This window comes from Zalophus californianus, chromosome 6, assembly GCF_009762305.2.
Source record: "Zalophus californianus isolate mZalCal1 chromosome 6, mZalCal1.pri.v2, whole genome shotgun sequence".
NCBI lineage: Eukaryota > Metazoa > Chordata > Mammalia > Carnivora > Otariidae > Zalophus > Zalophus californianus.
The window spans coordinates 131,428,518-131,454,899 of NC_045600.1; the positions used below are offsets into that span (position 1 = coordinate 131,428,518).

Sequence of the window (26,382 nt, forward strand, 5' to 3'; positions counted from 1 at the left end):
CCACAGTTTGTTATCCATTCATCTACTGAAGGACATCTTGATTGGTGCTATGCTAAGTTTTGCTAATTATGAATAAAGCTCCTATAAACACTCATGTTCAGGTTTCCCTGTGGACAGAAATATTCAACTCAGATGGGACTCAGAACCACCAAGAACCACCAAGGATTACTAGATCATATGGTAAGAATATGTTTAGTTTTATAAGAAACTGCCAACCTGTCTTCCAACTCAGTGCAGTTTTTTGTTTTGTTTTGTTTTCAGTAGTTTTAAAGTACATATTAGTAAGCCGACTTAGCAAAGATGGAAACCCAGACCCCGTCAACCGCTCCTGGTAGACACCAAGACAAGAGCTGCTACCATTTGCAGGGACAAAGACTTGATCTTAAGAGCATGAACTTGATCAAGCTACAGGGGTTTACTTTTTGCCTTGGCTACTTATTTGCTCTGTGACCTCAGGCATGCTTCTGTTTCCCCAGCTGCAATCAGGCTTGGTGACAGTACCCAGATTCTAGGCTTCCGAGAATTACTGAGATATCCCATGCACATTTTGGCACACCACTTGGTATAAGTAAGTTCTCAATAAATGTTAATTATTTTTATATCTTATTACAAAAACAACCATCTTTCCCCAACCCCTTCCCAAAACAGCCAGTATATTCTTTAGGGATGAATCTGTGAAACAGTAAATTCAAGGGAGCCAAAGACAGGACAATATGATACATTATATAATCTAAGGAAAAAAAAATGTGCAGCACCTAAAATAAAAAGAAATCGAAGCTAGAGAGGAAACGTCTTTAAGCGTGGAAGGTTTTGAACTGCAGAACAAATTCCCTCACTCTCCTCTCACCCTGGGTTACCATTAGTGTTTTGCTGGCTCAGAATCCTCTGGGGTGAGTCCTGGATTATGAAACGCCCTCTCTCTGGTGGCCTGCCAAAGCCCGCACTGCAGACACCCAGACTAACCTGGCACCGGCTCATGGTAAGAAGCCTCCTCACCCCGAGGGCCTGACTAATGCTCATGTTTTTTCCTTTCTCAGACAACTCCACAGGCAGGCTGTGGACTGGGGGGAGGGGGGGGTGGCATTAAGCAATCCATGTGGTAATTTTTTTCTATTTATTTGAGCAATTCTTACATGATGACATAATGATATGTGCTAACAATGAAAAATAAATGCACTGTAGCTGTATCTCTTTGTATTGGGTTTATTTTGGAAATTAACAAACACACAAACAAGAAATCCTCTCCTGCACATTCCTGATTAATAATCTATGGCTCCCCACAATGCCCACACACTGGTGGAAACGGAAACATTTGAGCACATCTACCAGCTGATTTGCCTTCATGATATCAGATGACTAGTTTTCCTGTTTCAACTGCACGGACAGGGTTTAGGTGTCATGAGGTCAGAGTGTATGGAATTTTTTTTTTTTAAACCAAGGGTAAACAGTGAAACCTGATAACTTATTCAGGGCATATGGCTCAAAAGCAGGCACTCACTAATGTGAGGCATATCGCGTTAATAAAGGTCCACACTAAGGGCAAATTTGGAGCAAAATCTTTCTGATTAACTGTAAAACTGAAATATGCCCAGCAGAGCTCAGAATCCTGCTGAGGAATTACAAACAGAGTAGGTTTGAAAAGTTGAACTGTAGGACACATGGGTCTGCTGGAGTCGTCCAAATGAATGGCCACAGCCAGGTTTTAAAACTGTTCAGCCCATCGGTCCTGTGGGAAGAACAGGAAGAGGGCAGAGGGTCAGAATGAGCAGGGTCTTTCTTCTTCCTCTCTCCCACCCTGCTCAAGGGCCTCACCATCCCAGCACAGCTTAATGGAGTCACGAGAAAAGGAAAAGAAGAACAGAGGAAAGAAAGAAAGATCCAGTCCCCAGGAGAGATCTCCCACTCCAACTTTGCTTTGGGTACACACTGTTGCCCAGGGAAATCCCTCTTCTTTTCTAGAAATGTCTGTGCTTTAAAAAAAATTATTTGAGAGGGAGAAAGAGAGAGAGAGAGAGAGAGAGAGAGAGAGAGTGTGTGTGTGTGTGTGTGTGTGTGTGTGTGTGTGTGTGTGAGCAGGGAGAGGGGCAGAGGGAGAGGGAATCCTTAAACAGACTCTATGCTGAATGCCGATCCCAACTCGGGGCTTGATCCCGGGACCCTGAGATCATGACCTGAGCTGAAATCCAGTTGGCAGCTTAACCAACTGAGCCACCCAGGTGCCCTTAAAATCCTCTCTGCGTTAAGGTCTAGTCCGGTGAGTCTGGATCATGATTAATGGCACTGTATCCAGATCAGACAACAGAAACCAGCTTGAGTTCTGGGTCCACCCCATGCTCACTCTATGACTTGAGCCCTTCTTCTCTCTAAATCTCACCTTTTTTGACTGTGAAATGGAAATGGGACCAGTATCCTACTTCCCCTCCAGCTGCTGTAAGGATCACAGAAAATCACAGGACGTGGCATGGTCTCTGATGCGCAGTGAGTGCTGTGTCTAGGTTTTTATTGCATTATTGTTGCCATCGTTCTTATTTTGAATCGACTAACCAGTTATGGATATTTTTCTGTCTGGAACAAGAAATAGGCAGGAAAGGGGTTAGTCGTAGCAGGGCTCAGGCATGACACTAGGGCTTGGTATTTCAGTAGTCTCAGATGCCACCAGCTGTGCCAGGTCAGCCATTTAGTTCAGTTCAACAAATGCATTTTGAGAACCAGGGTACAGGTGAACACCACATTGTCCCAGCCTGACCAGCACTTGGCCTACCAGGGGAATTCCACAAACACGGCTGTCCAGTTAAAGTGACATCATGTGAAGTTGGAGACCAGCCCTCTAAATAAAAGACTGGCCTCTGAATCTGAATTAACAGACATAATGATCTTGATCCCTCTCCTCCCCCAAATATGTGTATATTGTATTTTAATGAAATAATTTCTGTTCAAAGTCCTTTGAAAATATTCTCTGCCAATTGATTTAAAATATATCTAGGCAAGAGTTGTGTCCTAGATATCCTTTAAGAAAAACATGGTTCGAAACATTTAAGTCCTATGAGGGACTGTACAGAGTTTGTCTGTTTGCATCCAAAGCATTTGTCTGCCACTGTGTAGACATGGTTGAATTACGGTTATTTAGCAATTTGGTATACAACCTCTGCTTCAACTTTCTTTTTTTTTTTTTTTTCTGGTCATGAAAGGGTATTAAAGCCAGAAATGAAATGATGGTGTGGGACCCCGCTCTGATCCTCCAACCAAGCTTCAGAATTCATTCTTATATTTGCAAAAGAGGATCTGTATCTTAGATATCTCGCAAAACCACTTGCCTTTGTTAGGCCAAAAAGAAAAACATCTTAGGATAGGTAAGCAGTCTGTTAAACTGAGAAGTTGAGCTAATTCATCAAGAATTATGTGGAAGAAAGATGTGGGCCCACACTACATTCTTGATGTCCTGTAAGTCAGGACTCCAGTGGCAGAGCTATGCTGGGCTCCGAGGAGGTCTCTTCCAGCAAATTTTCTTTCCCACTTGAAGTTGAATGTCCCTTGGTATCCTGGGGGTCATGGGGACATGGATGGATGCACGCAGGGGGACTGGAGCTGTTATCTGTAGGTGCATTTGGAGCTCTGCATTTATCTTTCTGCACCAATAAAAAGATGAACAAGGGGAACATGACCTTGACCTTTAATTTTCTTTCATTGTCAACAAAGTGACCCTCCGCCTGGGTGAGAAATTTAAAAAGTTGTTTAATTTCTGTGACTTTTACCATTCTGTTAGAAAGAAAGAAAGAAAGAAAGAAAGAAAGAAAGAAAGAAAGAAAGAAAGAAAGAAAGAAAGAAAGAAAGAAAGAAAGAAAGAAAGAAAGAAAGAAAGGAAAGTAGGAGGGAGGAGAGACAGAGGGGGGAGGAAGAGAAAAAAAAGAGAGAAAGGAAAGAAAGAGATAGAAAGAAAGATAATTTTGAGAGTTAATATTAAAGTATTAAGTACCTGAAACAGTGTCTTCTATGGTCTCTCTGAGTTGTATGAGGAGCACTTTTAGAGAGATCTCTCTACACCAGCGAGCTTCTTTGCCTGTTTAGAGATGAGTAACCTCTGCTGCACCAAGCTCGTCTCTCTGGGCTGCCCTTACCCCATATTCAGGTCCCCATACAGGGACAGGGAGACAGGGATGCAGATGTTTGGCATATTCCTGAATTTCTAAGTTGTTCCTTAGAACTTCAAAGATTCTGTTGTCATAATTACAACTCTACCTAATCTTTATTTGATTTTGGGAAAAGAACACCCTCTTGTCCCCAAATAGTTTCCCAAATACTGTCATTAATGTTTTCAAACGAATCGCTGGCATCCAAGCCTTGGTGGCCTCAGGAGCAGAACCCTCCCCTGGAGCCTGCCCTCCACCCATCCAGGCCCGCCAGACTCCCTTGGGCTCTTATGCCACAAGCTCTGTTTGCTTTGTGGATGACTTTTTCTTCCCCTAACTCCTTATTCCTCCAGCCAACTTCCACCCATCCCTCACATATCAGTTTTAACCTGGCTTCCCACAGGAAACCTTCACACCTCCCTCAACCAGGACCTGGGTGCTTTATCCATGCTGCTCTGGTTCCTGAAGGATGACTCCTAATGCACTTTATGCAATTGTTTTTCGAGTGCTTCATTCCTGCTCTGTGAGCTCAGGGACTACTTCCAGCTTACCATTATACTTTAGTGATTAGTGCCATATTGGCACATAATAAGTGCTCAGTAATCTTTGATGGGAGTAAAAGAGAGAGAAGACAAGAAGACACAGAGGAAAGAAGAGCTTGTGGCATAAGAGCCCAAGGGAGTCTGGCAAGGCTGGATGGGTGGAGGAAAGAAGAGAAGAGAAGAAGGGAGGGAAGGAAGATGAATAAGACAAGAAAGGCCAAAAGTGTGTCACTGTGGAGGCATTCTTAATTTGTCATTACCTGCCCCCCCCCACACGTACGCATGTGCCTCTCTTCTCCGTTTTCCTCCCTCCTCTATGTTCTCCTCTTTACAGAAATACCAAAATTAAAACAAAGTTAAAATCATTGCTACCCCAGTTTGATCCTTTTTTTTTTTTTTTGGTCATTCTGGGCCCCCACAATTCAAGTATATTTCAAAGCCAGTTTGGTCAACAAGCATGAAGTATCATGTCTTTCCCACACACATCTCAATAAATGACAAGATATGTTTTATTAAAATATAATTTTGGGGGGCGCCTGGGTGACTCAGCCATTAAGCGTCCGCCTTCGGCTCAGATCATGATCCCGGGGTCCTGGGATCAAGCCCCACATTGGGCTCCCTGCTCGGCGGGAAGCCTGCTTCTCCCTCTCCCACTCCCCCTGCTTGTGTTCCCTCTCTCGCTATGTCTCTCTCTCTCTCTGTCAAATAAATAAATAAAATCTTTAAAAAAAATAAATAAATACAATATAATTTTTCATTTAAGTTTTGAAAATCTTACAAAAGTTTTAAGTCATCAGATAATTCCATGTTGCAATGACATTGCAAAACTAATAAAAGAAAGTCACGAGAAATCATATTTTTTGGGCATGCAGGTGAAAATGAGGCACATCTTGGCAAAAATCTAGAGAAAATGTGGTCTTTGGATAGCCACTTTACTTATGATTTTATTTCATTAGTAGCTAATGCCTGAAATATCCATTTATTTGATAAAGTGATGTCTCTCTTATTTAGTAAAAAGAAGCCTTGCTTATACCTAGGAGATATCCAAACTGGAAAAAAGTTGTGTTGAAACTCTTTAGGACATCTCCCATAGAATAAAAAGTCCCAAGCCATAGAGGGCTATAAGATGAGACACCACACAGTGTATGAATTAGATGTTTTTATTTTATTTTATTTTATTATTTTATTTTATTTTATTTTATTTTATTTATTTTTTAAGTAGGTCCATGCCCAGCTTGGAGCCCAACGCAGGGCTTGACCTCATGACAGTGAGATCAACATCTGAGCTGAGTTCAAGAGTTGGACACTTAGCCCACTGAGCCACCCAAGTGCCCCAACTGAGCCATCCAAGTGCCCCAGTGTATGAATTAGATAAAAATATTTCCAAGAAATTTTCCCTTGCTTTGGGTAAATTTCTCGTTTTGTGTGCAATCAAGAAAAGAAAGAAAGAAAGAAAGAAAGAAAGAAAGAAAGAAAGAAAGAAAGAAAGAAAGAAAGAAAGAAAGAAAAAGAAAGAAAGAAAGTACAATAGCAACACAGAGGAAAACGCTAGACATTTGCCTGTGCTCTTGTCTTCACCTTTTACTTCCTCACCTGAAGGAAGGTAGTACAGGGATGGCAGAGCTCCAAAGCAGGGCAAGAAATTGAGGGCAATGAAGATTCACTCACGACAGGGGATTTCGAAAGTTAGAATTACTAAATCTGGGCTGGAAAATAAAACAGATTTACTTCGGCACGAAAGATAGGTACTGGCCAGTAAAACTGATAGATCCTTATTACACTGTCCTGAAAGAGACTGTGCACTCAGCGTAGTTAATGCTAAAGAAATTTAAAGCAAGTTATAGAAAATACTTCTTCACCTGGTAGAATTCATTCTGAGGAATTTGCTGCCACAGACAGTCATGAAATCAATCACAAGCTGGATTTTTCAAAGGGGCAGGATAATGTATGACCCACTCTTCTGGCTAGCTGGGAAGGATAGAAGCAATCAATTCGCCTGCTTCTAGGAGATCACAGTTGATTACAAGAGGGGTCAGCAAAAAAATGTCCCCCGCACTTGATCAGGATAATTAAAAAGTGTTTGCCCATGTTCACATGTCCTAGAAGGAAATAGGAAATAGGATGTAGAGATCAAATGAGGTGATCCAATATGACTAATGTTTTTTGACAGGGACAGAGCATTAAACAACACAAAGATCAATTCCAGGAACTAATTATAGGTGTTCCCAAAATATTTTTTCATCAAAGCATTTTTTCTGGTAATATAAATATTACACAATGTTTTTGTTTTTTAATATGATTCTCTGACAAGTATTTTTGGAATACATCTACCAAACCTAAAAACACTTTTCATGACTTTTCTTTTTCCCAATGAAAAGTAGAGTTTAGTCAAAAGCTGTGAATGCACTGGAAATATGAACAAGACAATGCAAATTTTGATGTTGTCATGATGGTCAGTAATAAACTTCTTTGATAAAGTCATCAAGTTTAAATTCAGCATCTTGTTCTTTTGTAATCAGTATTTCACCTCTTTACCTTATTTTTCATGGAAATGTGTAGTCTCTAGGACATCACTTGGCACTACAGAGGATGCAGAAAAAGATTTCAATGATTTCACTCATATGTGGAATTTAGAAACAAATGAATAAAGAAAAAAAGAGACAAAACCAAAAAACAGACTCTTAACTATGGAGAACAAACTGATGGTTACTAGGGGCAGTGGGTGGGGTTAGGGGGAAAAGGAAAAGGGGGGATTAAAGAGCACACTTATCATGATGAGCACTGAGTAATGTACAGAATTGCTGAGTCACTACATGGCACTCCTGAAACTAATATAACACTGTATGTCGAAAAAAAAAGAAGAAGAAACAGAGGCGCCTGGCTGGCTCAGGGCATAGAGCATGCAAATCTCAATCTCAGAGTTGTGAGTTCGAGCCACACGTTGTGTGTGGAGATTACTTAAAAATAAAATCTTTTAGGGTGCCTGTGTGGCTTAGTCAGTTAAATGTCTGCCTTTGGCTCAGGTCATGATCCCAGGGTCCTGGGATCAAGTCCCACATCAGGCTCCCTGCTCAGCAGGGAGTCTGCTTCTCTCTCTGCCCCTGCCCCCCAATGTACTCATGCATTCTCTCTCTCTCTCTCTCAAAAATAAATAAATAAAATCTTAAAAAATAAAATAATAAAATCTTTAAAACAACACTGTACCTCTGGCATTCTAATTCATGAGTATCTCTCTTTAGAGAGAGACACTAAAAAAGGTATTTCAGATGTGGTTGGAGCCTTCATTTTTGTTTGGGCACAAAAGAATGACACTCAATCTATGAAAAAGGGAAATTTTGCTTTACAAAATTACAAAACAAAATCCTGGATGAGTCATCATAAAACCTAGTCTTTGACTTTCAATAGTGTCACAGTGCTGAGAAAGCATCGTTGTCTCCTCCTGAGAACCAGGAAGTGTTACCTACTTTAAGAGACAAGGGCCTTCCTAGTTTTCTTACCTATGTTAAAGAAAAAGCAAACGCAAAGATAAAAGGCCTCTGGAAGTTTTCCCATGATAAACCACCACAATTTGAAATCGTAGTTATAATCTGAACTTAAAGACATCTTTGTTTTCATAAGCATGTTTTATTAAAACATCATCCTGAATAAAGACTAAAACAGATAAAAGTATAAATCCCTGTGTTAATGTCAGAAAATTTTTCTATCACTCTCCATGACACGGTGTTGGAAGCTCTATAAGGCATTCCTGAGTCAACTCATGGGACACTTCATTGCCACAAGCATTCATTGTGGAGGGGAAAATCTCTGGAGCCACACTACCTGGGATCCAGCCCTGGCCCTGCCTCTCATCAGCTGGGTTACCTTGGGAAAACCACTTCCCTCCCCTTGCCTCGACATCCTCATCTGATAAAATAGGTAGAAAAATATAGCCTATTCCACAGGATTGTTGTAAATTTAAATCAATATCAAGTAAAGAAAAAAAACAGAAAACAGAAAACAAAAACCTGCCTGGTATATATTAAGTGCTTAGAAGTTGTTATTTTCCTTCAATCCCCAGAAAGCCTGGGTTTTAAGGGAAGTCGTGTTTCCCCTGGGAGAGAGAGAGGGACAGCGGAGGTCATTTCCTGTCTTGTGGATTTGGGGGTAAGACCGCAAGAAGTTTCCATTGTTATAATCCCTCCCTCTTCCGCTCCCAACCTTTCCTCTGCCCCCTCTCTTGCCAGATTTCTCCTTGAATTCTGCACTCTGCCACCAGCTAGGTGTTCTCCCTCCCCTCAGTCCCTCCATCAGCTCTTCCCTCAGCCTGCGATAATTGCCCCTGCTCTCCCCCAACCAAACCCCGATTTGGCTCCCTCATGCTCATCCATCACCCTCTGCTCAGATGTCATCAATCCTCAGATCTGAATTAGGTGCTCCTCATACACTTGCTCCCAGCCCCCATGCTTCCATCACCACCTTTCAATATATCTGTTTACTCTCTGTACCCTCCATTAGACTGCAAGCTCTCTCGGCAGGGATTTGGTCTTGTGCATTCACCACTGTTCCCCACCACTGGGCTCCATTTCTGACATACTGTTCCAAGCCCCAAATGGCTAAAAGAAGCAACCAAGATCAACAGGAAGCCTGCCCCTTCATAGAACTGTGCTTTCTGTTTTCATTTGCCTTTCCTCTGCCAAACCATGTGTTGATGAGGGTCTGCTCAAATGAAATGGTTGTTCTGACCATTATATTCAGCTCTGACATGATAGAAGAACCACTATCCGGGTTGTGTGGAACTACGTGGTTTATTATTATTTTTTTTAATTAGCAATAATCGCGCCTCGGATAAACCTCATTGGCTATGATACTGCTACTGCACAAAGCTTTTTTTTTTTTTTTTTTAATAAAACTAATACTGGGAGGTGCCTGGGTGGCTCAATCCTTAAGCGTCGGCCTTTGGCTCAGGTCACGATCCCAGGGTCCTGAGATCGAGCCCCGCATCTGGCTCCCTGCTCCCGGGAAACCTGCTTCTCCCTCTCCCACTCCCCCTGCTTGTGTTCCCTCTCTCGCTGTGTCTCTCTCTGTCAAATAAATAAATAAAATCTTAAAAAAAAAAACTAATACTGGGAGGGGTGCCTGGATGGCTTAGTCTGAGGAGCATGCGACCCTTGATCTTGGAGGTTATGAGTTCGAGCCCCACAGTGGGTGTAGAGTTACTTAAAAATAATAAAATCTTAAAAAAAAATACTGGGAAATCTGTAATGGCAGACTGAATTGGAAAAGTCCAAAACAAAGTTAAATGCATGGAATTCTTTCTTTGGGGCTTAGTTAGTCTAAGAAGACTCAAATGGCTGTTGTTTTTACATAAGTCTAAACTTAATTGTTCAATCATATTGCAGAGTTCACATTTAGCTGCTAGAATATGCAGAGTATTAACCTCATAATACTGATTCAGGCAATTCATCCTCCCATTCCATCCATATCTGCAAGTTGCAGTTAATAGAGGCAGAAGCATGGAACACTGCAGATGAATGATTCATTTCTTTATTCCCTCTTTGTGACTGGAGGCTGAAACTACATTTTGAGATACATGATGACAACTCTAACAATAACTAGCTTATTCAAGCTGGGGCTATATATGGAACCTCTGCTAAGCACTGTCCATGCATTATGCCATTTAATAATCACAAGAATCCTATGAGGTATGGAATAATAATAATGATACAGATGATTAATCGATGAAGAACTTTGCCCAAGGCCACACACACAGCTAACAATCAGCAGAGCTAGTCTTCAAACCATTGGTCATTTGATTTCTTCTAAGCTTACAGGCTACACTACTGCCCTCACCCAATCTCAGATAATGAAATGTAGTGGGGAAAACTTGAGGTCTGGAATCTGAAGATTTGCACTCATTATTAGTTTGAGTAGGTCACTCCATCTTAGTTTCATCATTTGTGGTATGAGAATAATCATATCTGCCCCACCTGCCTTCCAAAGCTCCCATTATGATCAGGTGAAATGGTTTCCATGCGAGAACTTAAGAAACAGGAATGTGCTATACAAATATCAGCTGATAGGGATTATTTACGAGTGTAGTCTGTTGAGGGACTGGTAGGAATTTAGTTAGTGTTTAGGGAGTATTTTATGTGTGACAGTCGGAAATGAGTTCCACCCAAACCAGATATGATAAATGGATGAGAATGATGGACTTTGCCCACATAGATAAATGGATGTGATTTGAAGAAGGAAGTGTCTGTCCCCTAGCCATGTGCTCCAGGCTTGGGGAAATAGTAATTGGCGCCTACAGAAGAGTAGAACATCAAAGACAAGGTTCCTCTTCTGAACACAGTTGTGTTGGGACCAGCATTGCTTACAGATTAAGCACAGGCAAATCTGTTTGAATAAGAGGGATTTTCTGGGAATTAAAAAAATGATCTCATCTAAAGAATAAACCCGCATTTCCATATTTATTTACTTGGAGAAGACTGATCACTTATAAGGTTTCAAAATTTTGTTTTGTAACCTATACATCTTCCCCCCAATATCTTTTGCCATACGAAATGAAAATGCAAAAGACGTTATCCACTTCTATTACATTCCTGGGGAAATATACTGTTAAAAGAGAAGAAGGTAACTTGAGATCCAATTTCATCCATCAGATTTTCCTCTTGTCCTTAGCATTGTAACTCTTGTTGCTTTTCACGTAAAATAATATTCTTGACTACAATAACTTATTTTCTCATACTCAAGCATATTGTTGAGCACTAGAATAGATACCAGTAGTTCTTCCCTGTTCAACATCCATTCCCTCTTCAGGTAATAGCACCTCGATTTTCCTTTAAGACACCACCCTCTCTCTCTGTTCTCAGTCCTTAAAATTTCATTGGGGCTGACTCTGCCTATTGTTTCCATAGGTTGGTCAGTGACCTACCCCTGACCAATCAAAGTAATGGTGCCTTTTTTTTTTTTAGGCTGGGCACGGGACCCAATCAAAACTCTGGGTATTAATCCTGGAATGTTTGGTGCAACTACTGAGAAAGAAGCTAAACTTGTAAGATATCATCTTTGAGGTGCTGGTAGTCATCATTGCTGCAAATTGAAGAGAACCTATTTGAGGACAAAGCCAATACAAAGAAAAGTCGAGCCAAAAGATAGATATATATATATATATATATATATATATATATATATATATATATATAAAGCCAAAAGATGATAGATTAGATAGATAGATAGATGTCTATATATATATATATATATATATATATATAGTCATAGATGTATATATATGTGTGTGTATATATATATATATATATATATTTCCTAGGGGCATTATTGATTGGCGCACTTATCTCTCCCATGTTCTTTTCCATTATGTGAGCTAATACATTCTCTTTTTGATTAAGCCAGTTTCTAGTGAGGTTCTGTTACTTGCAGCTGAAAGCAATCTCACTAGCCCAATGGGATTTATCAGTCGTGCAACATTTCTATGAATTACATGTTTTGTACGCCAGGACTCTGATAACTTCTCAAAAATAGAAAGAAGAGATCAAAAGAGAATCTGTGGAGCTGAGATTTACTCCTTTTGTTTCATGTTCCCTCCCTGTTCTTGATCATTCTAGAGCGTTGAGTAACATTAAGAGCAAACATGCATACAGCACATGAACTATGACAGGCACTCTTTTAATCTCATGTTTTTGGTATAATTATTATCCTCATTGTACCAATTAAGGAAACCAAAAAGAATTCCTTTCAGTGTGTCAAAAGACATCCAAGCACTTGAGATGTAAGTTTAGCCTCAATGTAACACCTTCCAGATGTTAACAGGTGTTGTATTTGTATCAACATAAGAATCTATAAAAGCGCTTTGGTTAAGAGTCAAATTATGCTCCTCATTCTGTCACTGCAAAGCTGTTGAAATTTGGAGAAAGTCACCTAATCATTCTTTCACACCAGAAAATCCTGAATGCCGGCAAATAGGAAGGGAAAAAAAAAAAAACTAGCTTGTGCTCTAATATTGATCTTAAAAATCAAAGCTTTGGATCGTCCCATTAATTGGCTGTGTGACCTTGAGCATATCATGCCATTGCCCTGGGCATCTATAATACCAAGTCAGTGATTCAACCTGCATATCTCTGGTATGTTATGTGTGAAGCCAACAAGAAAAGATACTTAAAAGTGATTTGTGAAATTGAAGGTTCTTGGTACATGGAAGATATTGTAACTACTTCTAGTGTCAAAAATTTGCATTTGCCTGAGTAAGAGAGAATATTTCCTTCATCATCGTACTAGGGGATATGGCTTAGAAATCCCCCAAGCCACAACCAGAAAATAAGCCTTGGCTGGGGTGGATAGGAAAAGAAGGAGAAAGAGTTAAGAACACAGTAAAGTCATCATTCTACTCGTACTTGATGATTTTTCTGACATATTCTATAGTTCTGCAACGTTTTTGTGCCATCAACTTCCATATAGAAAAGAGTTAACTACTATCAAAATAACAGCAGAAATAATACTTGGTATCAAAAAAAAGCTGAGTTTTAGTACTGACTCTGCCATTAGCTTATTTTATGACCTAGGACACAGGGACCTCAAACCTCAGGGTTTGAATTATATAATGTGATGGGCATTACTGGTGTGTTTCCCTCTCTCTTCCAGGGACAGGGAAGACTATATTTATCAGACCCTGCAGTTATGCTTGGCCAGGTGACTAATTCTTGCCAACAGTATATGAGCAGAAGAGTTACGTGTCACTTCTGGGCAGGAGACATGTCAATACTCTCTTCCCTTGCTATAGCCACAGAGGATGCCACTAATTCAATTGTAGGTGGTAGAGCCTCCATCATCGGCCCCTTGGGTGGGTATTTGGAAACAGAGCCCTCTTGTAACTGGTATGAAGAGTGAACAAGAAATAAACCTTTGTTTTGTTAAGCAACAAATATTTTAGTGCTAATTTGTTACAACAGCATAAACTAGCTTATCCTGAATAATAAAATTTTATCTTTTTTCTCTCCACTATCACTAGCTACAATTGCTATGCATATGTTTCTTATGTTGAAATAATGGGTTAGAACAAAAAGAAGCCATGAACCCCAAAGATCTATTAAGATATTTTCCTTTATAATTATAGGAAGAGATGGGGATAAGGAGAGGCCATGGAGTTCTCTGCTCTCAGGAGAGGGCATTCTAAAGATGTACTCGACTGTGTCTTCCAATTTCTCCTGCCAGGACTTCAAAAAAAATTAAAAGGAGTGTTATCTTACTAAATATCAGAAAAATGGATATCAAACCTGAAATACACATATGTTAATGTAAATGTGTAGAGAATAGACACATTAGATTTACTGTAATTAGATATTACATTTAATGTATCCGTCATATTTATTTGCACATGTGGTCCAAGAAACTCGCATAGTAAGGACATTTTAATAAATCTAATAAATAGCATCATATTTCTGGCTGTGCTCTGTATCTTTACTCTCAAAATGAAGAAGTTTATTCAAACTGGTTTATGTATGGTAAATTTTATGTATCCATGTCTTGCCAAAAGCTCAGAAGACCCATTCAAGGAAAATACAAAAAGGTTGAGAATAACAGTATACTTGAAGCAAGGAAGCAAGCCAAACAAGAAAGATATTTTGTCCATGTTACCCAAAGACTTATATGCTTTTTATTGACATTCATAGAAGCCCTAGACTTCTACCTAAAATATAAAATATAGCTGGATCCATCCTAATAAAAGCTCATTTGCTTGGCAAATTTCAACGTGTCTTTACAACAGAAGCACATAACATGAGTAAGTAAAAGGCAGGAAAGGAAGGAAGCAAAGTGGTTCCAGACGTATTCCTGGTTTTATTCTTCCCTACTTCATCATGCATGGTAGGCAGCTAGACGGGGAAGTGGAAGGGGAGGATGAGGGACATTACAAGAGTGGATGAGAATAGAAGAAGAAACTAGCAAAGTGAGCAAGTTTAACATGATGAAGAAAAGGGGGAAGAGAATATGCAGGGAGTCTCATACAATTACAAGCATGGTCAAGTCAAGGTGAAGCAACCAAGTGATGAGCAAGAGAACCACTTTTTGACTTGATTCCCTCACTAAATAGCTTTGAAATCTTCTAGTTGAGCCATTTCTGCAATGACCCATAGAGCTCAAGCCTCAGAATTGCAACTTAGATATACGGAGGACCCACCATCAAGGTCACTTTGAATGGTGCAAGAGGAGCCTCCAAATGCACTAAGGAGACCAGTCAAAAGGCAGAACCAAAACTGGAGGGAAGGCCATGTACAGCTGAGGGGACAGTAGCTTGAATGTTCAGCATCTTCTCTAGAGTCCAGTCCTATAGACAGTTAACATATCCCATCTTGCCAGCCTCCTCCTGGGGTAGCAGAGAAACCCAAATATGCTTTAGTCATACTTCTTGTCTGTAGATTTTCAGACAATACCACCATACTGCTAATGGATAAAGACAGGGAGGTGCCCAGGAGCAGGAAAGTGGTCTAACAACTTATCATAAAAAGTGGTCTAAAAACTTATCATAAAAAGTAGCTAACAATTTTTGAAGTACCTACTGCATGCCAGGTGGTAAGCTAAACCTTTTCATACCTTGTCTTTTAAGAAATCCTATAGCATACTCCGTGTTTGCTTGGTTGATAGATGAAGAAAATGAGGTTCCAAAGGATGAAGTGACTTCTTCAAGTTTTCATAGTTTGTAAATAAAAGAAGTGGGATTCTGAGCCAGATTATCTGACCCAAAGGCCAGCTGCAGTCATATATCACACCACAGAGAATATAAGTGAACCATATCCCTCTGCAAGTTGCTCTCAGTAACTGTTAAGTGCCTTGCATTATTCATATCCCTCAGTTTAGTGATTGGTCTCATTCTCACCCATGAATACCTTGAGTATGTCAGGGTAGAGATAACTTCTGTCCTTCCACTAACCCTTTATTCATCCGGGTTAGTTGTGTCTACCTACCTGACCCAAAATCTGGGTTTTAACTTATAGAAAAGCAAAGAGACTTGCAGAGAGAGCTTCAATAAATATTTCCTCATAAAAGCCTGGCAGATGTCCAAATGGGCTCACAAGTATTTCATAGTTAAAGAGTCATTCAAATACCAGCAGCAATAAATATTTGCAGAATGACTGAACTTTTAATAATTAAAGAGATCCTCCCTCAGAAACACTCTTTCATGAAGCTATTTCAAAAGAGGCTATAAGGTAAGGAAAGATGTGGAAGGATATAAATTAAACTTTTCATTTATTCATTTTAATTCATACTCTCCACAAACATTTATTAGCCTTCTAGTCAATCCCAGACACTGTGCAACTTATTTCTTAGGGAGGTACTAGTTATCTATTGCTGTGTAACAAATTAACCCCAAACATGGCAAGTTAAAACAACAAACACTTACGTTCTCACAGTTTCTGAGGGTCAGGAATCTGAGAAGAGCTTAGAGGGGTGCTTTTGGTTCACAGTCTCTTGTGAGGTTGTGGTCTAGTTATTGGCTAGAGCAGAGGTTACCTTAAGACTTACGGAAGCTGAAGAATCTGGGTCCAAATTCACTCACCTAGAAGTTCCTTGCTGTCTGTTACCAAAGACTCCAGGTCCTTGCCACGTGGGCCTTTCTGTAAGGCTTCCCAGAGCCCAAGATCCAAGAGAAAGAAAAAGAGAGGGCATGCATCCAAACCAAAAGCCAGAATTTGCTTTTTATTACCTAGTCCCCAAGGTAGTTCTATGTCATGTCTGAAAACCAGGGTCTGCCTCTCAAAGACAGAAACTTCTGGGAATCCCTGGATATAATTTTAAAACCATGGAGGGGAGCTGATTGGAGAGGAAACTGATAAAATTGGCTTTAGGTACTCGTCCATGTTTTGACTAATGACAATTACCCTGTGCTGTTTTATAACTTACTTTTCTGTTCGTATATATGGCCACGTGCTTGGGATGTGAAGGGAGACTAATTAGACATGGGTCCAGGGGTTAAGCATCCTCCTCTTTCTCACCCTATCCATGGGAGACCGAGAAAGCACCAATTCCCCCATCAAGACACTTGGTATGTTTAGCTGAGAGATGTTGTTTTCCATCCAGTGTCGAGGTACAGCACAGACCCAAAGTTCTGGTCAGGCACCACAGTAGCGAGCTGAAAGAGAGTGCGGGTATACTCCAAATGACACAGAAAAGACTATCAAAAAAGATCATCAGGGAAGCTAGAAACTGCCACATAAATGTATTTGCCGATGATTTTCAATGTTCCAATTCATTTAACTTTTAATGGTCTGTATTTTGACCTGTTGAACTGTTTAGCAGATTCAGATTTTCACTATTGTCCTTCACATCAAATAATGAATTCTGAAGCGGAATATCCATCTGTCAGCTTAGAGAATGCGGCATCTCATCTCTGCAATGAAATCAAGTTCCCCTCACCTTTCAACAGCCAAAGCCCCACTTCATCGTCAGCAATGTGGAAAGCCACAAATCAATTAAACTTACCTTGCATTTATGAGTGCCCATGAATTGCACTTACAATGGTTTTACAAAAAAAGGTGGTAGTGCAGGGTTCTTGACAAAAGCACGAAAGTCAGGTAATGGCTCATCTGGGATCCGTGACACCTTCCCTCTTTGTCCTGTCTGTGACCCCAGTGGAGTTCCTCATTTTCTTTCCTTGGGCCCACCGCTGTGTTCACTTTGCAATATTCCTTGTCGCTTTATTCAGATCCAAGAAGGAAACCACACGCAGGTTTCTGAAGAGCCACATGTGGCTGAGAAAGCCTCAGGTTGGAATGCAGCCCCAGTAATCCCTTCACAGGGGTAGAGAGAAAGCAACTCCAGAGAAGGTTCCAAATGCAACCAATTCCCCTTAGAGCGAAGTTTTGCATTTCGTTTTCTGCTTTAAAATCTCTATTGGCTGCACGTCTGAGAAGGCTTAAGAATACAATTTATTCCATATAAAGTTCTCAGTAATTTATGCTTGCTAAATTGGCAACATGGGAAAAATTTTTTCATTGACTACCATGGAAGATTATTAAAGGCGATTTCGTACAAACAAAGTCAGCATAGGCAGCCATACTTCATACAAAAGGAAATATAGTAGTAGCCCAAGTTTTAAATTAAAACACTCTTTAGCTTTTTCATTTCTACATTTACAATTTCAGGTTTTGGATAAGTGTCCCTTCAAACAAAATCCTTCTCTAGATAGCCCACATTGTACCTTTTTGTTTTGTTTTGTTTTGTTTTTATTTTTTAATTATTTTTTACTATGTTGTTAGTCAACATATAGTACATAATTAGTTTTTGATGTAGTGTTCAATGATTCATTAGTTGCATATAACACACTGTTCATCACACTGTACCTTTTTTAAGTGCTTCTGCATCAAGTGGGGTAAATCTAAGAAAACCTTTTTTCCATAACTCACTTTACTTTGATATATTTTTTTTTCAATTTCAGAATAACACCAAGCTCATGGCTCTGAAATGCTTGCTTTCCTGACAGGTAAATATTAACTATTTGTTCTCAGCTTTGCTTTTCTCAGCAAGAGACAGAATTTCCTATCAGTTGTCCCTTTGTTTTGTCCCTGAATGAAAAACAGATTGGATCTACATGCACAAAGCCAAGCCTCTGGTTGCAAAGTAGGAAATGTGTCCCATGAGTTGTATGAAAATTTCCGAACATCTAGATATTTAGTCACTATTCAACAATTGATGAGTTTTTCATTTTCCTCCCACTTTTTTTGCAGTTAATAGAGACAATCATGGGCTGAAGAATGTTATTTGTAATTATTCCATAATGATGTAGTAGCTCCTCCTTCCTTCCTTACCATTTCTTAGAAATGCTTGAATTAGGAATATTGGATCAATATATTTGTTGTAATAATTAATTCAATTCTTAGGTGTAGGCATGTATGCATGAACATAATTCTCCAAGGTGGAAGAAGGTATTAGTTTTTTTAAAGATTTTATTTATTTATTTGACAGAGAGAGACACAGAGAGCGAGGGAACACAAGCAGGGGGAGTGGGAGAGGGAGAAGCAGGCTTCCTGCAGAGCAGGGAGCCCGATACAGGGCTCCATCCCAGGACCCTGGGATCATGACCTAAGCCAAAGCAGACGCTTAATGACTGAGCCACCCAGGCACCTCAGAAGAAGGTATTACATTGGCTTCCTATCAAAGTCTCAAAAGTGAAGTTTCTACATCTGGTGGTCTCCACAGAGCCATTGGCTGGCAATTGACCGAAAGTTGGATTTCCCATCTTTTGCATTTGTGCATCCAATCCCATTGGAATTTATTGGCATGGGCTTTCTGGAACATATTTTAACATTGCTAATAGGAAAGTTTGATATTTGCCCCTGGAGACCCACAGCCCTCAAAGTTTTGTCTTTATTTGAGTTATATGCTGGTGGTTGGATGATATTTTTATAGTATCTCAGCTGTCTGGGTACCAAGACACAGGTCAGTATCTCTGAGATGATCATCAAGGCTAACAAACCTGGCCTCCTCAACCCAAAGCAAATAGAAGCTATAAGCATCTTTACTGAAAATTTTTGCTGCTCCCAGGAGCTATGAACAACAGTAAACATAGTGCTCAAAAATGTGTTCGATTTCACTTGAATTCTTTTGCAATTTGAATTCTAAAAAGAGAATTCACAAGAGAAATAAGGTAGTGGGGAGGACTTTTATTTCTTTTTAAGGGAGAATGTATTTGGAAAAGAAGAATGAGAAGATGTCTTGCCACTAAGCCAGTGGGAATTTGAAATTTCTCCAAGCCAAGGAGCCAATAGACTGGCTAAAACATAAGGTAGAATTCAAAGGGAGCTGATCATGTTTTGATCTCATTTTATGCTTTTCTTCATGCTTGCTTCCAAGATCTAATTGGTGACTATGTTAGAGAATGTTAACACAGAACAGTGGTACAAAAGAAGGGCATCAAAACATCTTAGATTAATCTGTCTTCCTACATAGATCTTGCCCTTTCCCTGGGCAAGTGGCCATAAGGTACTAACTTTTAAGAATCCAGATTATTTCCATTCTATAGGTCACCCATAGTTATATGGAAGCCATAGGAAGAACAAGATGTCTTCTTAACCACACTTTAGCCCAACTGAAAAAGTATCTTGGCCAATGTACAAACTATACATAAAATGACAACAACCATAATAAAACATACACATGAAATAAAGTTTGGTCACATGAGATTTTACTATTGCTCTGAACCGTAAAAAGACCAATATAGTGAGCATGGTCGAGCCTTCCTATCATGCTGAGAAGTAACTAAAGCAACAAACTGGACATGAATTTGAAGCCTCTAGCACAGTGGTTTTCAAGCTTGTGGCTGTTAAGTTTCTTGGAGGTGACTATCCAAGGTCGAGGCGGAAGACATAGTTTAATATCTCTTGTGCTTTTGCCCTTCACTTCAGCAGGCTAGTCCCACCATAAACAAAAACTAGTTTTATAAGAACTAGTTTTAATTGTTACTACTTTGTACAATCACAATTAAAAACCCAAAATGAAAGGGGCACCCAGCTGGCTCAGTCGGAAGAGCGCGTGACTCTTGATCTCAGGGTCCTGAGTTCAAGCCCCACGCTGGGTGTAGATTACTTAAACAATTTTTTTTTAATTAAGAAAAAATTCATATGCTCCAACTATCATTAACACCAAAGAAAAACCAATATTCTTAAACTCACATCACTCCTTCATTCAGAAGGTATTGGGCTCTTATCATGTGACTGGCACTGTGCCAGGGGCTGAGAACATAAGTGAATCAGCTATACTCCCAGCCTCCCAGGAGCTTCCAGCCCCAAGGGAGAGAGAGACACATAAAATTAACCGAAACAGCATGTTTCATCTGTTCTGATAGAAGTGCAGGCACCCAAGAGGAAGTCAATGGTACCAGTACTTTTTGGCATACTTGCAAAGTTAGGATTACATTCTGGCAGGATTTTTTTGTTGTTGTTGTTTTTCCTGCAACGCTCAACATTCTAATCTCCTCTGATATTTCCACAACCTTGTCTACTTTAATGGGTCCTTCTTTCTGTCTTAAACCTTCAGTAAATGCTCAGATCACAAGGAGCTGAATTTATTCACCCTAGAAGGAAGTCTAAATGTGGCTCATTGGGTGGACTAAAACAAACTCCATCCTCTGGGAAACAACTTCATTCACTCCTCCCTGCTATGAACAGGACAAGGAGGCAGAAGACACACTTAACTGTGTGAGAAACCTACAGCTTCTTTACACAACCCCCAATAAGCCAGGGAGCAATGACCTTGACTATCCTTCAGAGAAAGAAGAACCTGATCTGACCCTCTCTACCTGCCCCCTGCACTTCCTTCCATGGCGTTCCTATTTCTCTCTTTTGTCCCCACCTCTGCCCTGCCTCACCTGCCGCATCTGCTGAGTCTCAGGTCAGATCACCTCCAAGATGAAGTCTTTCTCAGGCAGTTTTCCGTGGCAGGAGGGACCACTCTCTCTCTTTTTTTTTTTTAAAGATTTTATTAATTTATTTGAGAGAGAGAGAATCAGAGATAGCACGAGAGGGAAGAGGGTCAGAGGGAGAAGCAGACTCCCTGCCGAGCAGGGAGCCCAATGTGGGACTCGATCCCAGGACTCCAGGATCATGACCTGAGCTGAAGGCAGTCGCTTAACCAACTGAGCCACCCAGGCACCCAGGACCACTCTCTCTTTCAAGCTTCCAAAGCTCTTTGTATCAGTTGTCTGAGTGGATTAGGTCACATTTTCTTGCCGGTCCCCCACAAACTTGAGAATGCCTTGAGGCCAGGGCCCATGACTTATTAATCTTTGTGTCTACAAGTGCCTTGCACTAGGCTAGGAACATCTTACCTATTCGGTAGGTGGGTGTTAAATAAACACATATGTGAGAAAGATTCCCCAAAGAGCAGGAAGATAACCATTCTTCCCCCTTCTACTAGGTTCTGTGTTCTCCATGTTACACCCATGGTCCCACCCACACTTCTACTTCCTCCCAGGACCCACTTGCCAAGCCAGGGAGCTCTAAATGCAGTATATAGGCCTGGGGTATAACCAAGTAGACACAGCCAATCTTGCCTAGCTGCGTTCCCCGAGGACTGGCTGACCTAAGCTAACCACCTCCCTCCAGATGAGTAACACACACTCAGATAATTCCTTCCTGCAAACTGAAGATTTGAATACTGTCTGTCACTCTGCTCTTTTGAACCATCATAATAATGACTAACTAGGTACACTGATTCTACAGTGGCCCCCAAAATATTAATTAGATGCTCAGCCTTCTAGAGATGCCTTAGTCTCATGGAGATGTAACTTATAGCTTGCACCAGGTTACCAAATTTCCATCTGAATCACCAGGTAGCTTTGCTCTGGACTCTCCCTTCTGTTTGGCTGAATGTGTACTGTCAGCCGGCTCCCAGTGCCCCGCGGATCTGCTGAAGAAGATACGCAGAAAAATCTGGGGCTGTGCTACCTCTGTGAACCAAGGCTGGCACTTATGGTTTCAGTCAGTGGGCTCGGTAGAGGGTAGAGGTAGAGGGACCCTGCACTGGTTGCCCTGGGGACAAGGCTTTGGCTCGTTAGCATCTCAGCATCCAGATAGGTCCTACTCCTCAAGGACAGTTTCCTACCATGGTTTGCATCTGCAGTCACACCCCACTTGTAAAAAAACAGGCAAAGACACCTCTCATTGATGAGAAAATGATCCCAAGCGATCAGTAAAACAAAAAACAACCAAACAAACAAACAGCCAACCTTCTGAGTGTAGAGACCTACACAGGGGTCATTGCACCTAAGACAGGGAAAAACATCTGGATCTCCTAAGGAAGTAATAATTTTGCAGACAGTCATGAAATGGAATATTGAGACAACTGGGGGAAGGAGGAATGCTGTCATCTTCACACTCCCCACCCTTCGATCCACCCATGCCCCCAAAAGAAGAGATCCTGAAGTCCAGACATGCTTTCGCATATAGCCAAAATGGACAACTTTGTGATATCAACTTCATTAGCAAAAACTCCATGGTGAAACAGTCTTGGTTCTAACCTTGCCTTTGTCACTGACTAGTTATGTATGACCTTGGGCATATTACTTAACCTCTCTATGCCTCAGGACCCACATCTATAATATGGGGATAATATAACTAATGATGTCCTGTGTTTGTTGCAAGAGGTAAGTTAAATGACATAAATAGGGGCACCTGGGTGGCTCAGTCAGTTGAATGGCCGACTCTTGGTTTTGGCTCAGGTCATGATCTCAGGATCGTGAGGTCGAGCCCTGCACCTGGCTCCATGCTGGGTGTGGAGCCTGTTTATGATTCTTCCTCTCCCTCTGCCCCTCCCCCACTGCTTGCACTCTAAATAAATAAATAAATAAATAAATAAAGTAGGAACATGTCTGGATCACACAGCTGAGGGGTTCTTCAGATAAAAGGTAACAACTGATGCCACAGATCTAATATTAGAAGTATAGGATACAGATAGAATTATCCTCACAGCGTCTACTTGCTTCCATTTGCTGGGAGTAGGTCTACGTGCTTATGACCAGGACAACCCCATAGATTTCATTTGTGATTTGCTTGCTTGCTTTTATTATATATTATTTACTTAATAATATATAACGTATACATTTATATATTTATTTAAAGCAATACATATGTATTTAAAGCAAGCAAACAGCAATATAAGTATATATTTATAGAGACTATATCATTATAGAGAATAAAAGGGGGGTTCTAAGGAGAGTATTTTCTTAAATTCCCTGAATATGGACTTGCTTAGCTAAGAAACCACCCTCATGAGAACCCTGAGGAAGGAAAAACTTAAAAAATAAAGACAAATGGTTGGGTCAAACACTACACATCCCCATGTGGTAGGATAATTAATGGCTCTCTGTTATTGCTACTATATAAGTTTGTGAAGTAGATTAAAAAGACAAAGTGGGGAGATGTCCTCCTTGCTGTCTGTCCTTCCACCCGCAGACAGGTCCTTCTGGTGACATAAATGGACAGCTCTGTTCCACCCTGAAAACATTCTTCTGGGGTTCCACGAAGAAATGGGGCTTTTGAGTAAAGGGGATGTTCTTGTATTTACATCAGTGTCTCTCCCCATCACAAGAGGGAGTGTGTTGGAGTGATTGAAATGTAACTGCTTGTTTTGGTGCTGCAAATTACATTGTTTGCCATGCCCTAAGCTGGGTCCATCTCCCAGAATAAATATGCCCAAGTGATGCCCCATATCGTAGGTGCTTTCTTTTCTTTTTCCCTCTTTTTACCCCCACCATCACTTTACATACAAATGCAAGTGCTCTTTTAATGGGACCTCAAAAAGGAATGGTTGTCTCCTACCTTTCTTTCAGGGACACATGACACAGTAAGCACCTCTGGTTCATCCGCAAAATACAGAAAGTGCAAGGTCATGACTCTCAGCCCTAGAAGCATCAGGCTGTGCCATGGAGAGGATTCGCTGACCTGGATGCCTACTACCCTCAGCTGAGGGGTTCAGGCACTGAGGCCTCTCCCTGGCTCTCTGCAGACTGGGGCAGATCTCCAGGGAAGGGCACTGCTCTGTCCCAGAGAGAGGCTCCGTTTTGCTCTCCAAGTGAGCTGATTTCTCTCTTGAGTCCAGGCTGGGACAGAAGCTGGCTTCCAGTAAGTTTGCCTGGTTCCATCCAGGCCTGGTGTATTGCTAGCTGGCTAAGCTTAGTCAGGGCTCTCAACTTCCCTGAAGCTCAGTTTCCCCAGCAGAAAAAAAAGGAGACAATAGTAGTACCTGTGTCTTAGGGGTGTTTGAGGATGTAAAGAGATAACTGCAGGTAAGGGGCTTGGCCATGTACAGGGCTCAGTGATGCATTTCTGTCCCCTTATTTCTATTTTCTCCATGTCTTTTCTGAAAGAATCTTTCTAGCTGTTGATAAGCAACTTTGGTTAACGCCAAAGGTTAACGCCCGGTGAAAATCATTGCGGGGCAAAGTTTAGAGGTGGGAGGAGGGTCAAAACTGCATATAGATTTCATCAGGACTGGGCAGTGGACAAAGGCAGCAAGTGTAGATGGTGCTGAGCAGTGGGCCTGAGCCAAGGCACACATCACAAGCCCACTTTGCGATCCTGGGTGAGAAGGGTCTTTTGTTGACCAGACCCACCTAGGTCTTAACTATTGATCCAGGGCGAGAAGAATGAGGTTTTGCCCTTGACTCCTTATGGGGCTCTGAAGCCCTGTCTCCCTTGGTCTCCTCCATTCAGATGCAGAGCAAGGCAAGTGGGGGACTCTCGGTGTAGGGGATGCTGAGGTGCAAATCCAAGAACCCGTGGTTCCAAGAAAAGAAAACTGGGTCCAGATGCGGACTGGGTTCTACTTTTCTTCTGTCCTCCGCTGAGCCTTGAAGTAATCTACCCCCAGCGCAGACCAAGGTCTCCTGATCAAAGCCACTTTCCCAATTCTTGCATATTACTGAGCTCCCCAATGCCATCTCCAACTGCTTGCTGCTGCAGGAGACCACGAGGTCCAGGGGCAGGGAATTCTGCACGCCTCATCTCCTGACCACGTAGGAAAGGAAAAGAATTTGGTTTCGCAGAAAAGTAGATGTAAGCGGTGGGGTTGTTGGGTGGAGGAGAGGATGCGCCCCCAGCTCTCAGGACCACAGAGCGCATGCTCCTTCACCTTGCTGGATGTCTCCAAGAGCAATAGACTTTTTGGTTCCAAAGACACATTAGGTCTAGCCAGCCCCGGAGGAGGCTGAAGATCTCTCAGGAAAAGAAAAGTTCAAATGGAGTCACACTGATGCATGTGGTGGATGCCAAGTTCCCCCCTCCATGTCCTCTCAAGATCTCCTTGGCCTCACGCGTGTACACACACACACACACACACACACACACACACACACACACACACACACAGACGGGTTAGGTGAGTCCCGAACAAAGGCCATAAGGCTTTCCCACCTGGCTGCGGAGGGCCAACCATGGTGGTTTCTCCTCCACCGAAGGTTTTGCTCCTCCTTGCCTGTCCTGCTGCTGGTTTCAGCCTCAACCTCCCCTGGACAGTTCTTTTGAGCCTAACTGATTTCTGCCCCGCAGCGCCCTGGACGGAGAGGGGAGCCCAGTGTGGCGGGGAATGTCTTAGCCTTCTCTGGCTGACCTGCGCGTCTGAGACAGAGAATGCTCAGGTCTGTGGGGTACCCAGGGCGCTGGTCCCAGCCGCACTCTGGTCACCTCCCAGGGCCTGTGAGGCACAATCCAGCCTCTAGTACTTGCCTTTCCCTTTTCCTGGCCTTTAAACCAGCCACGGGGATCTTACTGGGGCGTTGGGGTAGGGAGATCCCCTACCCCCTCCTCCCCCATTTCTTTCAACCTGCTGCTCTTCAGGGTACATTGAAGGTTGGGCAATCCTGGCTGGGGACGGGGGGGGGGGGGGGGGACGGGGGGGGGGGCTGGGTATCATATGATTCTAAATTTTGCTCTTTGCCCCTAGAAAGCTGTGTGTAGCCCGCGAAAGAGGGGCCAGTGTGGAATGAGTGGTTCCAGAGAAAAGTGTTGGCCTTGCGGTCACAACAAGGACACTGCCGCGGGATAAAGGAGATGTGCCCACGGGTGAGAGGGGTGAAGGAAGGTTCCACAGGCCCAAGAAAGGCCAGAGGCTGCGGGAGAGCCGGAGATGATGAATCTTGCTGGCTCCAACGTCTGGCCCCGACCCCCAGGGCAGACATCTGAGGCCAGAGATCTTGTTCAGGGTCTGAGTGGGGGTGGGGGGAGCACGCG

The 26,382-nt window shown here is 41.8% G+C and overlaps 1 protein-coding gene, 1 long non-coding RNA gene and 1 pseudogene across 4 annotated transcripts in view; all 3 read right to left on the bottom strand.

The window, feature by feature from the left end:
* LOC118357074 overlaps positions 1-26,382 on the bottom strand; it is an 82,214-nt gene that overhangs the window by 40,110 nt on the left and 15,722 nt on the right. The gene's annotated exons all lie outside the window — the stretch shown is intronic.
* LOC113910223 lies at positions 1,204-16,108 on the bottom strand. Of its 3 annotated transcripts, XR_003515967.2 has the most exons (6): positions 14,841-16,108; positions 6,529-6,768; positions 6,263-6,375; positions 3,974-4,057; positions 2,375-2,565; positions 1,204-1,726 (listed from the first exon to the last, which is right to left on the bottom strand). It is a non-coding gene; the product is annotated as an uncharacterized LOC113910223 (long non-coding RNA). The 3 variants fall into 3 exon arrangements; XR_003515968.2 differs by lacking the exon at positions 3,974-4,057; XR_003515966.2 differs by lacking the exons at positions 3,974-4,057; positions 6,263-6,375.
* On the bottom strand, positions 9,451-9,533 carry LOC113910834 (annotated as a pseudogene).